The sequence below is a fragment of the Dipodomys merriami genome, unplaced genomic scaffold (genome assembly GCF_024711535.1).
Source record: "Dipodomys merriami isolate MVZ:Mamm:240054 unplaced genomic scaffold, mDipMer1.0.p SCAF_19, whole genome shotgun sequence".
Lineage (NCBI taxonomy): Eukaryota > Metazoa > Chordata > Mammalia > Rodentia > Heteromyidae > Dipodomys > Dipodomys merriami.
In genome coordinates this window covers 20,396,458-20,406,089 of record NW_027203270.1, presented here as the reverse complement: position 1 = coordinate 20,406,089, position 9,632 = coordinate 20,396,458, and the positions used below count along the sequence as shown (strand labels likewise).

Sequence of the window (9,632 nt, the reverse complement as noted above, 5' to 3'; positions counted from 1 at the left end):
TGATCTCTTCTGTTATCCAGGCATTGTTAAGGAGTGTGCTGTTCAATTTCCATGTATTAGAGAAATTTCTGCGGTATGCTTTGTTATTGAGAGCTAGCTTGATTCCACTGTGGTCAGATAGGATACAGGGGATTATGTCGATCCCTGTGTATTTGCTTAAGTTCCTTGCATGAACTATGATATGGTCTATTTTGGAGAAAGTTCCATGAGCTGCTGAGAAGAATGTGTACTGTGTTGTTTTAGGGTGAAATACTCGGTAGATGTCAGTTAATTCCGCTTGAAGTATGGCCTCTCTTAATTCGGTAGCTTCTTTGCCAATCCTCTGGTTGGTAGACCTGTCCTTTGGTGAGAGTGGTGTGTTAAAGTCTCCTAGTATTATTGTATTGGGATCTATTTTATTCTGTAAGTTTGAGAGCATTTGTTTGACATATCTGGGTGCACCAATATTTGGGGCATATAAGTTGATGATGGTTATATCCTCCTCTTGGATTGTTCCCTTTATTAATATGTAGTGTCCGTCCTTGTCTTTCTGTACTGATTTTAATGAAAAGTTTATTTTGTCAGATATCAGGATAGCTACACCTGCTTTCTTACTGGGGGCATTTGATTGGTAGATCCTTTTCCACCCTTCACTCTGAGTTTGTATGTTTGGCTGAGAGGTGGGTCTCCTGAAGGCAACAGATGGATGGGTCTTGTTTTCTGATCCAGTCCTCAGTTCGTTTTCTTTTAATTGGCGAATTCAGCCCATTTATATTAAGAGAAAGTATAGAGAGATGCATTGTTGTCCCTGCCATTCCATTTTCCTAGGTTTTTCTTCTTTCCTTTCCTCCTGTGCTTGCTCAGTTAGACTTTGAGTAAAGCCTGTTTGGGGCAGGCCCCAGTTCCTGGTTGCTTTCTTCAGGTTGTGTCCCCCCTCTTAGAATTCTTTGTAATGCTGGCTTAATGTTTATGTATTCATTTTTTCTTTGCTATTAAAAGTTTTCAGTTCTCCATCAAATGTGAATGCTAGCTTTGCCGGGTAGATCAGTCTGGGTTGGCAGTTATTGGCTCTCAGGGCTCGTATGGTGCTTTCCCAGGCTTTTCTTGCATTCATTGTTTGTGTGGAGAGATCTGCAGTGATTCTTATTTTTTTCCCGTTGTAGTATAGCTCCTTCTTCATTTTTGCTGCATGCAGGATTGTTTCCTTATTATTCAGATCTATCATTTTTACTATAATGTGTCTAGAAGTGTTTCTCCTGGGGTCTTGCTTGTTGGGTGTTCGATAAGCTTTTGTGATGTAGTTAAGATGGGCGTTTTTGAGGTGGGGAAAATTTTCATTGATTATCTTGTTAAATAGGTGTTGCATTCCCTTTCTCTGGAATTCCTCACCTTCGTCCACTCCGATTATGCGAAGGTTAAATTTTTTAGCATTATCTGCTTGCTCTTGAATTTCCCTTTGGTTTAATTTGAGTGATTTTTCCATATCTGTCACTTTTTGGTCCAGTTGGTGTATTCTGTCTTCTGTATCTGACACTCTACCTTCCATTTCATTCACTCTGTTGACAGTGGCTTCTATTGTGGTTTGCATGGAGGAAATGGATCCCTTTATGGATTCAATGTTGGTTCTCAGAGTACTGATCTCACCTCTCAATGAGGTATGCATTACCTCTAATTTGGCGTTTATCTCACTTCTTACTGAGGTTTGTGCAGCTTCTATTTTTGCATGCATCTCTTGTTTGATACCCTGTATCTCTTTTGATAGTTCATCCTTGTGCTCTTTCAATTTCTGATCAATTTCTCACTTTATTTCTTGAGTCATTGCCTCCAGCAACCCTTGGATGTAGCTTTTGTCTTCCATTCCTGCTTTGCTCCCACTGGGGCTCTCCCCTGCGTGGCTGCTGACTTTTGAGGTGAGCTTGCTGTCCTGGATGGTGGTAAACCTTGTGATTTTTCTCTGTGATTTTCGCGTGGAGGTTCAGGAGACTGCTCTTCAATTTTGTTTTGGTGTGTCTGTCTTTGCTTGGTTACTGATTCTGTATTGGTAGAGAAAGTCTGTGCCTGATCTGGGTTCTGTTGGGAGCCTATTTCCAGCTGCTATTCTGACTTACTTAGGATTCTTAGCTCTCTGCTGTAGATTGCTTGCAGTTCCCGCCTTTGGAAGGGTTGAGCAGCCTAGACTGCTTGTGTTTGCTCCTACGGGTGCCCTTGTGAAGAACAGATGCTCTGGATGCACTCTCCCAAATACTGGAGTCTGCTATGGGCTCCTGATGTGTTTTTGTTTGTTTGTTTTGGGCTGGTTGTGGGCTTGAACTCTAGGTTTGGGTGCGTCCCTCAGCTCTTCAGCTCAAGGCTGGCACCCTACCATTTGAGCCACAGCACCACTTCTGACCCTTTTTGCTTTTGTGATGCTGAGTAATCAGATCCAGGGCCTCATACATCCAAGACTATCACTCTATTGCTGAGCCGCCTTAACAGTCTGAGCTCCTGCTTACTATCAGGTGCTGGCAGCCTGTGTTGCCCAATTCCCAGTCTAGGGTATATGGGTGGAGTTTTGGTGGGGTTTGGGCTTCTCTTGTCCTGGGCCTCCAGGTCTTTTGTTGTCACAGGTGTGCTTCCCAGGGAGTATTGTTTTCTGGTTTTCTCCCCTCTATTGAGGCGTATGCTCAGCTTTTTACTTCAGTTGGGAGGAGTTGGTTGTGTTTTTCAGGCACTGGATCCCCGGGCCTGGTTCCGGCCCCAGCCTGGAGTGCGCTCGTTAGGCCTGTGCTGATGTGTATACCACCTAGGTCATGCAGCCTGGAGCACACTCGTTAGGCCTTGCTGATGTGTATACCACCTAGGTTATACAGCCTGGGGGACACAGTTCAAATTTCTTCTACTGTTGGTAGTCTTGACCCAGGGGCGCTGTTCCTGGCTTGGGCATTTAAGCTCCCTTCCAGGGGCGCTCTTGCTCTAGCCTGGCCAGCTGAGTGTGCTCCACCGGCTGGTGGAGCTCTCAGTTCCCTGTTTTAGTGGGTCCTGTGGTCCGGGTGCTGGGGTAGGGAGTCTAGGTCAGGGTCTGGGGATTCCCTCCAGCTCTTGTCTCCCTTGAGGGATACACTGTCCCCTGTGCGGTACTCACCCTGGAGCTGGTTGTTTCTGTGTGGTGTAGGTCGTCAGTTGTTGTTGCAATCCGAATTCAGTTGGGGTGGTTGCGGGCTGGGTTGGGCGGTGGTGGCTCTGTGTGATTCTTTTCTGTCTCTGCCTCTGTCGAAGCTGTCGGGTCAAAAGTGTCCATGCTCAGGCAGCTTCTTCGCGGTGCCTCTGGGGCCTGGGCGGCCCCGCTGGGTCGTTGTGATCGCGATCGGGCGGGTGGTCTGCCGACAGGTCCCTTTGTCGCGCTGCTGGTGCCGAGCGGCTTTGGCGGGATGGAGCCTCTCTGCTCCGGTGGAGAGTGAAGGCTGGAGGTGGGATCCTCGTGGAGACTCCAGGCTGGTTGGTTTCTCTGTTCCTGGCGATCAGCTGTTCTGCAAACAGGTACCTGGTGATCTGCAAGTGGCCCCCTGTGTCTCTGGGGCTCCAGCAGTGCCCGCCAGGCTGGCTGGCTGGCAGCGTGGTGCACTGCCGCGTGGCCAGTAAAGGTTGGGGGAGGGGTCTTCGCTTTTCTCTTTTCTGAAATTCTTTTCCTCTCTTTCTTTTTTTGTTATTTTCCGCCTCTGGTTTTTCTCTGAGTGTTCGTCTTTTTGTTGTCGGTCTCTTGGGGAGATTAAGCGTTGGAACTCAAACTCTCTTTTTGGTTGGAGAGAGCTGTGGCGTTTCCCTACTGCCCTGTCGCCATCTTGGTCCCCCCTCCATTATATGGTTTTTACTGAAACTCTTAGCCCTAGGTCACTCAGGGGCAAAATCACTTGGGGGCAAACATCTGCCTTAAGCAAAGGCCATCTATGGCGCTCCAAGAATTGTTTGTGCATGGCTTTCTGTCCTAGCATAGGAGCTAATGTGGGCCACAAGTTAAGTCGCAGAACTGAGATCGGGTCTTAAGTAAAATGGAATTGCTTAGGTTTCTCAACATCATAACGAGGCGTTTCCATCTGCTGTCTCACTGGCAGGCTCAAAGTTCATTTAGGAAATCCTTTGTGAAAATGTGGAATGTATGGAAATGTCACTATGCTCAAAGTAGTAGAGCACTAGCTTTGAGTGAAAGAATCCTGAGTTCCAACTGCACTTCTGACCAAAAATTTAAAAATGTGAAATATATGTGCACATTTCTCCATTCCCATTGCCCCACCCCACCCAACCCAGGACCCAAGCCTTTAGGCAGCTTCAAGAAGGCATGCAGAACTATTGGAAGAGCTAATATACCTGCACACCTTTGGAGAGGCAGAAAGGTAAAAGACCAGATGAGGCAGCCTGCAAAGCAGACAAGGAATTATTCTGAGCAATTATGCATGACTCCCAACTGTAAGGAAACGCACCTCCCTCCCACGCAGACCTAATCGCTGTCTTCGATGGCAGCACCTGCTGAGTTAGGTGAGGCAACCCCCACCTCCAGCGCCCCAACTGTACAGAGTCCCTCAGAGGAGCCAGTCAGTGCCATTTTTCTCCTCCTCTTGGGAGAGCTTGAACTTGGTAGCTCTGCTGACAATAATTTTTCTCTCCTCTACCTGACTTTGCTCCACATGGTCTTTTGGGCATCGATTTTTCCTTTCAACAACTTGTGTGGAAAAAATAGAGACATTAAGTGCTAGATTCGGAGGCAGGGCAAGCTTGTGCACAACTACTATCAATGCTCTGGATGTACCAATTATGACCAGAAATACTATTTTTTGTCAAGTTGTCTGGAGGGTTAGGGAGTGGGGAGGGGCAAGAAGGCAAAAAAACAAAAACATGGTGTCTTTGCCACCTTGTTTAAATTGAGTTTCACACCAAAATAAAGTTTGTATGTTCCTGTCTTTTACCAGCTCAACTAGTCAAGAGACACTGTACAGAGACACTGAGATACACCTAGCCTAAACCTAGAAGTTCTGTAGAGTTACTGAACTGACAGCCTACAAACAGCGTTGGGAAAAAACACCTCTGAAGTTTCATAAATGGAAGCAAGCACTGGGCCCTAAAGTTAGCATGCCCCCTCCCCCCCCCCCATGCATAGCTCCCTTGAAGAAGATCAGGAACACAAGACACTGTGGCATCAGGCTAGTTGGAATTTCCTTAAAGAATTGGCCTGTTTTCAGTCACCCCAGGGGTCTGACCTCTTCCCAAGCCAGTGCAGCCTCGCCCACTCAGGTCTGAGGGGGAATTTCACCTCAGGACGAGGCCTGCACCTCTTGCCGTGCTCTTTGCTGGCTCGGTCCATCAGAAAGGGCAATGCCACCTCTTCCATGGAAAGGAAATGCGGTCAGAAGAGGATCAGAGGTCCCTGGGCTCTGTTCCCCGAGTGTAGGACTCCTTCACGACCATCCCAGGGACCCCGCCGAGGTTATTATAAGGCTTTTCAGACAGGTCCTATTTCCCCGGAAGAGGCAGCACACGGCTGGCCCTATCCAAGTGGCGGGTAGGTCTGGCGAAGGAAGTGAGGGCGGAAGTGAGGTAAGTGCAGGCAAGGCAGGTCTGGGTAGAGAGAGGGCGTGGCCAGCTGCGTGGCTGGGCCTCTAGGGCAATGGGGAGCTCAGATTTGGGTGGAGCTGAAGACCAAGGTGGGGATAGGGATAAAACTAACTCCGAGGGGCTGAGGAGGGGCGACCCAGCCAGGGGCACACGGGACGGTGATTTAGGCCCGGGGGAGCCTCGGGGCCATCTGGGACAAGGTGAGGATGAAGCAGGTGTTTTTCAGACCCCGGAGAGCCCAGTCAGGGGAGGCTGGGACTTGGGCCTCGGCTCCCTGGGTTCTGCCCACAGGGCGGCGCCGTGGCCCTCGGGGAGGCGGTCAGAGGAGAGTTGGTCCTTGGCTCCAACCGTCGGCCCATGTCGCGTAGTTGGTGCTGAGATCCAGCGAGATAAAAAGTCCTACAGACGTCGGGATCTCGGCTGGGGCGGACCAGCGGGTTTGGGGCATTGGGAACGCGTCGTCCCCGGCTCCGTGGGCCTGGGCCTGGGAGGGGCGCCGGGACGCAGAGATAGAGTCCCGGGCTGAGGGGCCCGGGTCCCCGCCCCCGGTGAGGAAGGCGGTTGGCTCCGCCCGGGGGTGAGGAAGGCGGTTAGCCCCGCCCCCGGTGAGGAAGGCGGTTGGCCCCGCCCCGCGCCTGCTTTGGACCTCATCAGTGGCTCCGCCTTCCGGAGGCGGCACTTCAGTGCGGAGCCAATGTGATGGCGTCAGGCGCAGTGGCGGGGCTTCCTGTTGTCGGTGGCCGGGAAGCCGCGGGGCTCGCGGTCTTGCTGTGGGGCTGCGGCGGCAGGCAGCGTCGGGCTCCCGCACCCTGCGCTCTTCGGTGAGTTGTAAGCGGCCTACGGGGGGTGGCAGGGCCGCCAGGTGAATGGGCGGCGGGCATCTCCCTGCTTTCCCTGGGCTCCCTCGCTGCCTGGAGACAGCCTGGCTTCCCGAGCCCCCAGCCCTTCTTCCGAAGCTGCGCCCCACACCCGCCCTCGCCCTCCGTGCGCCCACCGGCTGCTAAGACGACCTCGGCGCGCACCACCTTTAGGTGCGCCCCTGCCACTTGAGTCACAGCTCTACTTCTGGCCTTTTGGTAGTAAAGAGCCCCACGGATTTCCACGTGGGCCAGGCTTTGAGCCGCGACCCGAGAGCGACAAAAACCTTGTTGGTGTGGGCGCTGAGCCCTGGCCCCGCGGCCGAGGCCTTGCAAGTGAGCCGGCCCGGGTGGACGGAGGAGTGAGAACCGCCCCGCGGCTGCCTGGGGGTCGCAGTCCTCCCTCAGCACCCGGTGCCTCTGCGCCTCCACCAGAGGCCCTGGGTGCGGGGGTACCCCCGGCAGGCCACGACCCCGAGGCCTCTGCGGACACCCCAAGTCGTGGCCCGTGCTGCTTCTCGGCCAAAGGTTGCCCTGTAGTAAGAGGTCAAGTCGCTCCCGAGGGGAGAAGTGTTTGGCGTGGCTCCCGCGGTGGCCGGGGACTTGGGGGAGGGGGTTTGAGGTGGGGGTGGGAGGTCACGTGCTAACTGGGTGTGGGGACCCCCTCCTCCCAGCATTCTCTGTTCCTAGTGTTGTCCCAGGTTTGCTTTCTGTATTCAGTGCGGGTCTTCCTAAACGCTGCAGTGGCCTCTCCTGAGCTCTTCACCGTCATCAAGTTTCATTCAGCCAGAGAGGCCCAAAATACCCCAAAGGCCTGCGATGGGAAGCTGCTTTTTCCGGCCTCTCCAGTGAAGGTGGGTCATAACTCCTGTGTCTGTGAGTGTGTGTATGTATATGTTCTTAGGTTAGAACCCAGGGCCTATTGCTTGCTAATTGTCACTTGTGCTGTGTGCTCCCAACCAAGATGAATTCAACTATGGAATCCTAACTCCACAAGAATGAAGTGTTAATTCAGTAATAAGCAGACATTTTGCTCTGCAGAATGCTTACAAATGCCACACAGGTCCTCTAGTTCGTTTTTTTTAGATGAAGAAATGCCATCTCCAGATAGTTAAGTGACTTACTTGCTCAAGATTCATGATAATAACTGGAAGCCGGAGTCAAGCCCAAAGATACAAAGATCCATGGCTCTTTTTATTGTGTTTCCATGTAGGAGATATTCACCAGACACCTCTGCTCTTATTTCATGTGGATTTAAAATGTGAGATTGAAGAACTTTGTAGTTGGTTAAAACATGAAGGATTCCTCCTAAGTTTTATTTATTTTTTCCTAATTTTAAAAAAGCTAACCTTTGTGTTATTGCTAATTCTTAATTATAATTTTCAGTTAACCTAAGATTGTTAGATTCAATCTAGAATGTCAATAGAAATTTCCACTTTAATGGTTGATATTAAAGGGTATATATATCAAATGGAGGATAATAGAGATACCTATTCTTCTGAACATATTAGATACCGTAAAATGACTAACCACTATTTGAATCATTTCTTGTTCTTTTTCTTTGATTTTTAAAATTACCTTTAAGAAATTGTCTAAAAGGGTTTCAGTTCAATAAGTCAGTTTATGATTTCAATGATTACAATGCAATACAATGATTACAATGCAATCAAGGCCATACTTTAATTATTCTTCATCTCTCCCAGCCCCACCCTATCCCCCTTGACGTTCCTAGTTCCATTTTCAAATGTATACATTTAATATTAGGTCTGCATTCTCCCATTCTTCCTCTTTTCATTCATTTACCCCCCTCTTTTCTTTCTCCTCCTCTTCCCCCTTCTTTGCTTATATGTGCTGGTACTAAATTTAAACCCAAGGCCTTGAGCTCTTACTCAGCTGTTTTTGTTCATGGTTGGTGTTCTACTTTTGAAGACACACCTCCAGTTTGGCATTTTGTTGGTAAATTAGAGGTAGATCCTCAGATGTCAGACTCCTGAGTAACTAGGATTTCATTTGTGAACCACTGTACCTGGCTACTTATTGTTAACATATTTTATAAAAGTTAAAATTTTCTTTGTATTATATTATTATAAATGTTCTTCTATTTCCTATTTTATACCAGGAAATCTGAGGCTTTGGTTAACTGAAGACAATTAAACAATGTACTATCATTACTGATGACAATTAGAGAACCAGAATCTTCATTCTTGCCCACTAGGCCCAGGTATTTTTTAGGAGTCTAAAGTGATTTATACAACCACATAATCACAGATGCCATTAGCTTTTAGTCTATTTAATAGAGCTGCAAAACTATCACCACAATTAACTTTAGAACATTTTTCATCCTTAATAGCATTTACACTCTTATTTCCCTAAGCCTCCCCATGCGCTAAGAACCACTAATCTACTCAGGGCCAGGGCACTGTCCCTGAGTTTTTCTGCTCAAGTCTAATACTCTACCAGTTAAGCCACAGCTTCACTTGCAGCTTTTTTGGTAGTTAATTGGAGATAAAAGTCTTGCAAGCTTTCCTGCCTGGGCTGGCTTCAAACTGCAAGCATTCGACCTCCTGTGTAGCTACCATAGGCATGAACCACTGGTGCCTAGTGTCATATGTACAAGAAATAAAGAGGCAGGAAAATGTCAGCAAGTCTGAAAGTCCTTCCTTCCTCTTTCTCTTTTTTTTTTTTTGTCGGTTGTGGGGCTTGAACTCTGGGCTTGGGTGCTAACCCTGCGATCTTCAGCTCAAGGCAAGTACTCTACCGCTTGAGCCACAGCACCACTTCTGGTTTTCTAGTGGTTAATTGGAGATGAGTCTCAGACTTTTCTGCCCGGGCTGGCTTTGAACTGTGATCCTCAGATCTCAGCCTCTTGAGTAGCTAAGATTACAGGCATGAGCCACCAACACCCGGCTCTCTTTCTCTTACAGAATAATTTTCCTGCCTTTCTTGTCATTTCAGTGATAGCTTTTTTGTTGTTGTTGTTGGGTGTGGGTTTGAACTCTGGGCCTAGGTGCTGTCCGTCAGCTCTTTAGCTCAAGGCTAGTGCTCTACCACTTGATCCACTTACGTTTTTTTCTGAGTGGAGATGAGTCTCATGGACTTTCCTGCTTGGGCTGACTTGAATTACGATCCTCAGATCTCAGCCTCCTGAGTAGCTAGGATTACAGGTGTGAGCCACTGGTGCCTGGCCTCAATGATAGCTTTTGACCAATTCCG

At 48.9% G+C, this 9,632-nt stretch overlaps 1 protein-coding gene across 4 annotated transcripts in view; it reads left to right on the top strand.

Moving 5' to 3' along the window:
• The first annotated feature begins 6,217 nt into the window (after positions 1 to 6,217).
• The window catches only part of LOC138830835 (leucine-rich repeat-containing protein 37A3-like), a 60,467-nt gene continuing 57,052 nt past the window's right edge, over positions 6,218 to 9,632 (top strand). The window contains exons 1-2 of one of the 4 annotated variants that reach the window (XM_070027629.1): positions 6,218 to 6,383; positions 7,094 to 7,273. The gene's annotated coding sequence lies outside the window, so the exon portion shown is untranslated. The remainder of the gene's footprint in view (positions 6,384 to 7,093; positions 7,274 to 9,632) is intronic. The other 3 variants (XM_070027628.1, XM_070027627.1, XM_070027626.1) reach the window with 3 other exon arrangements.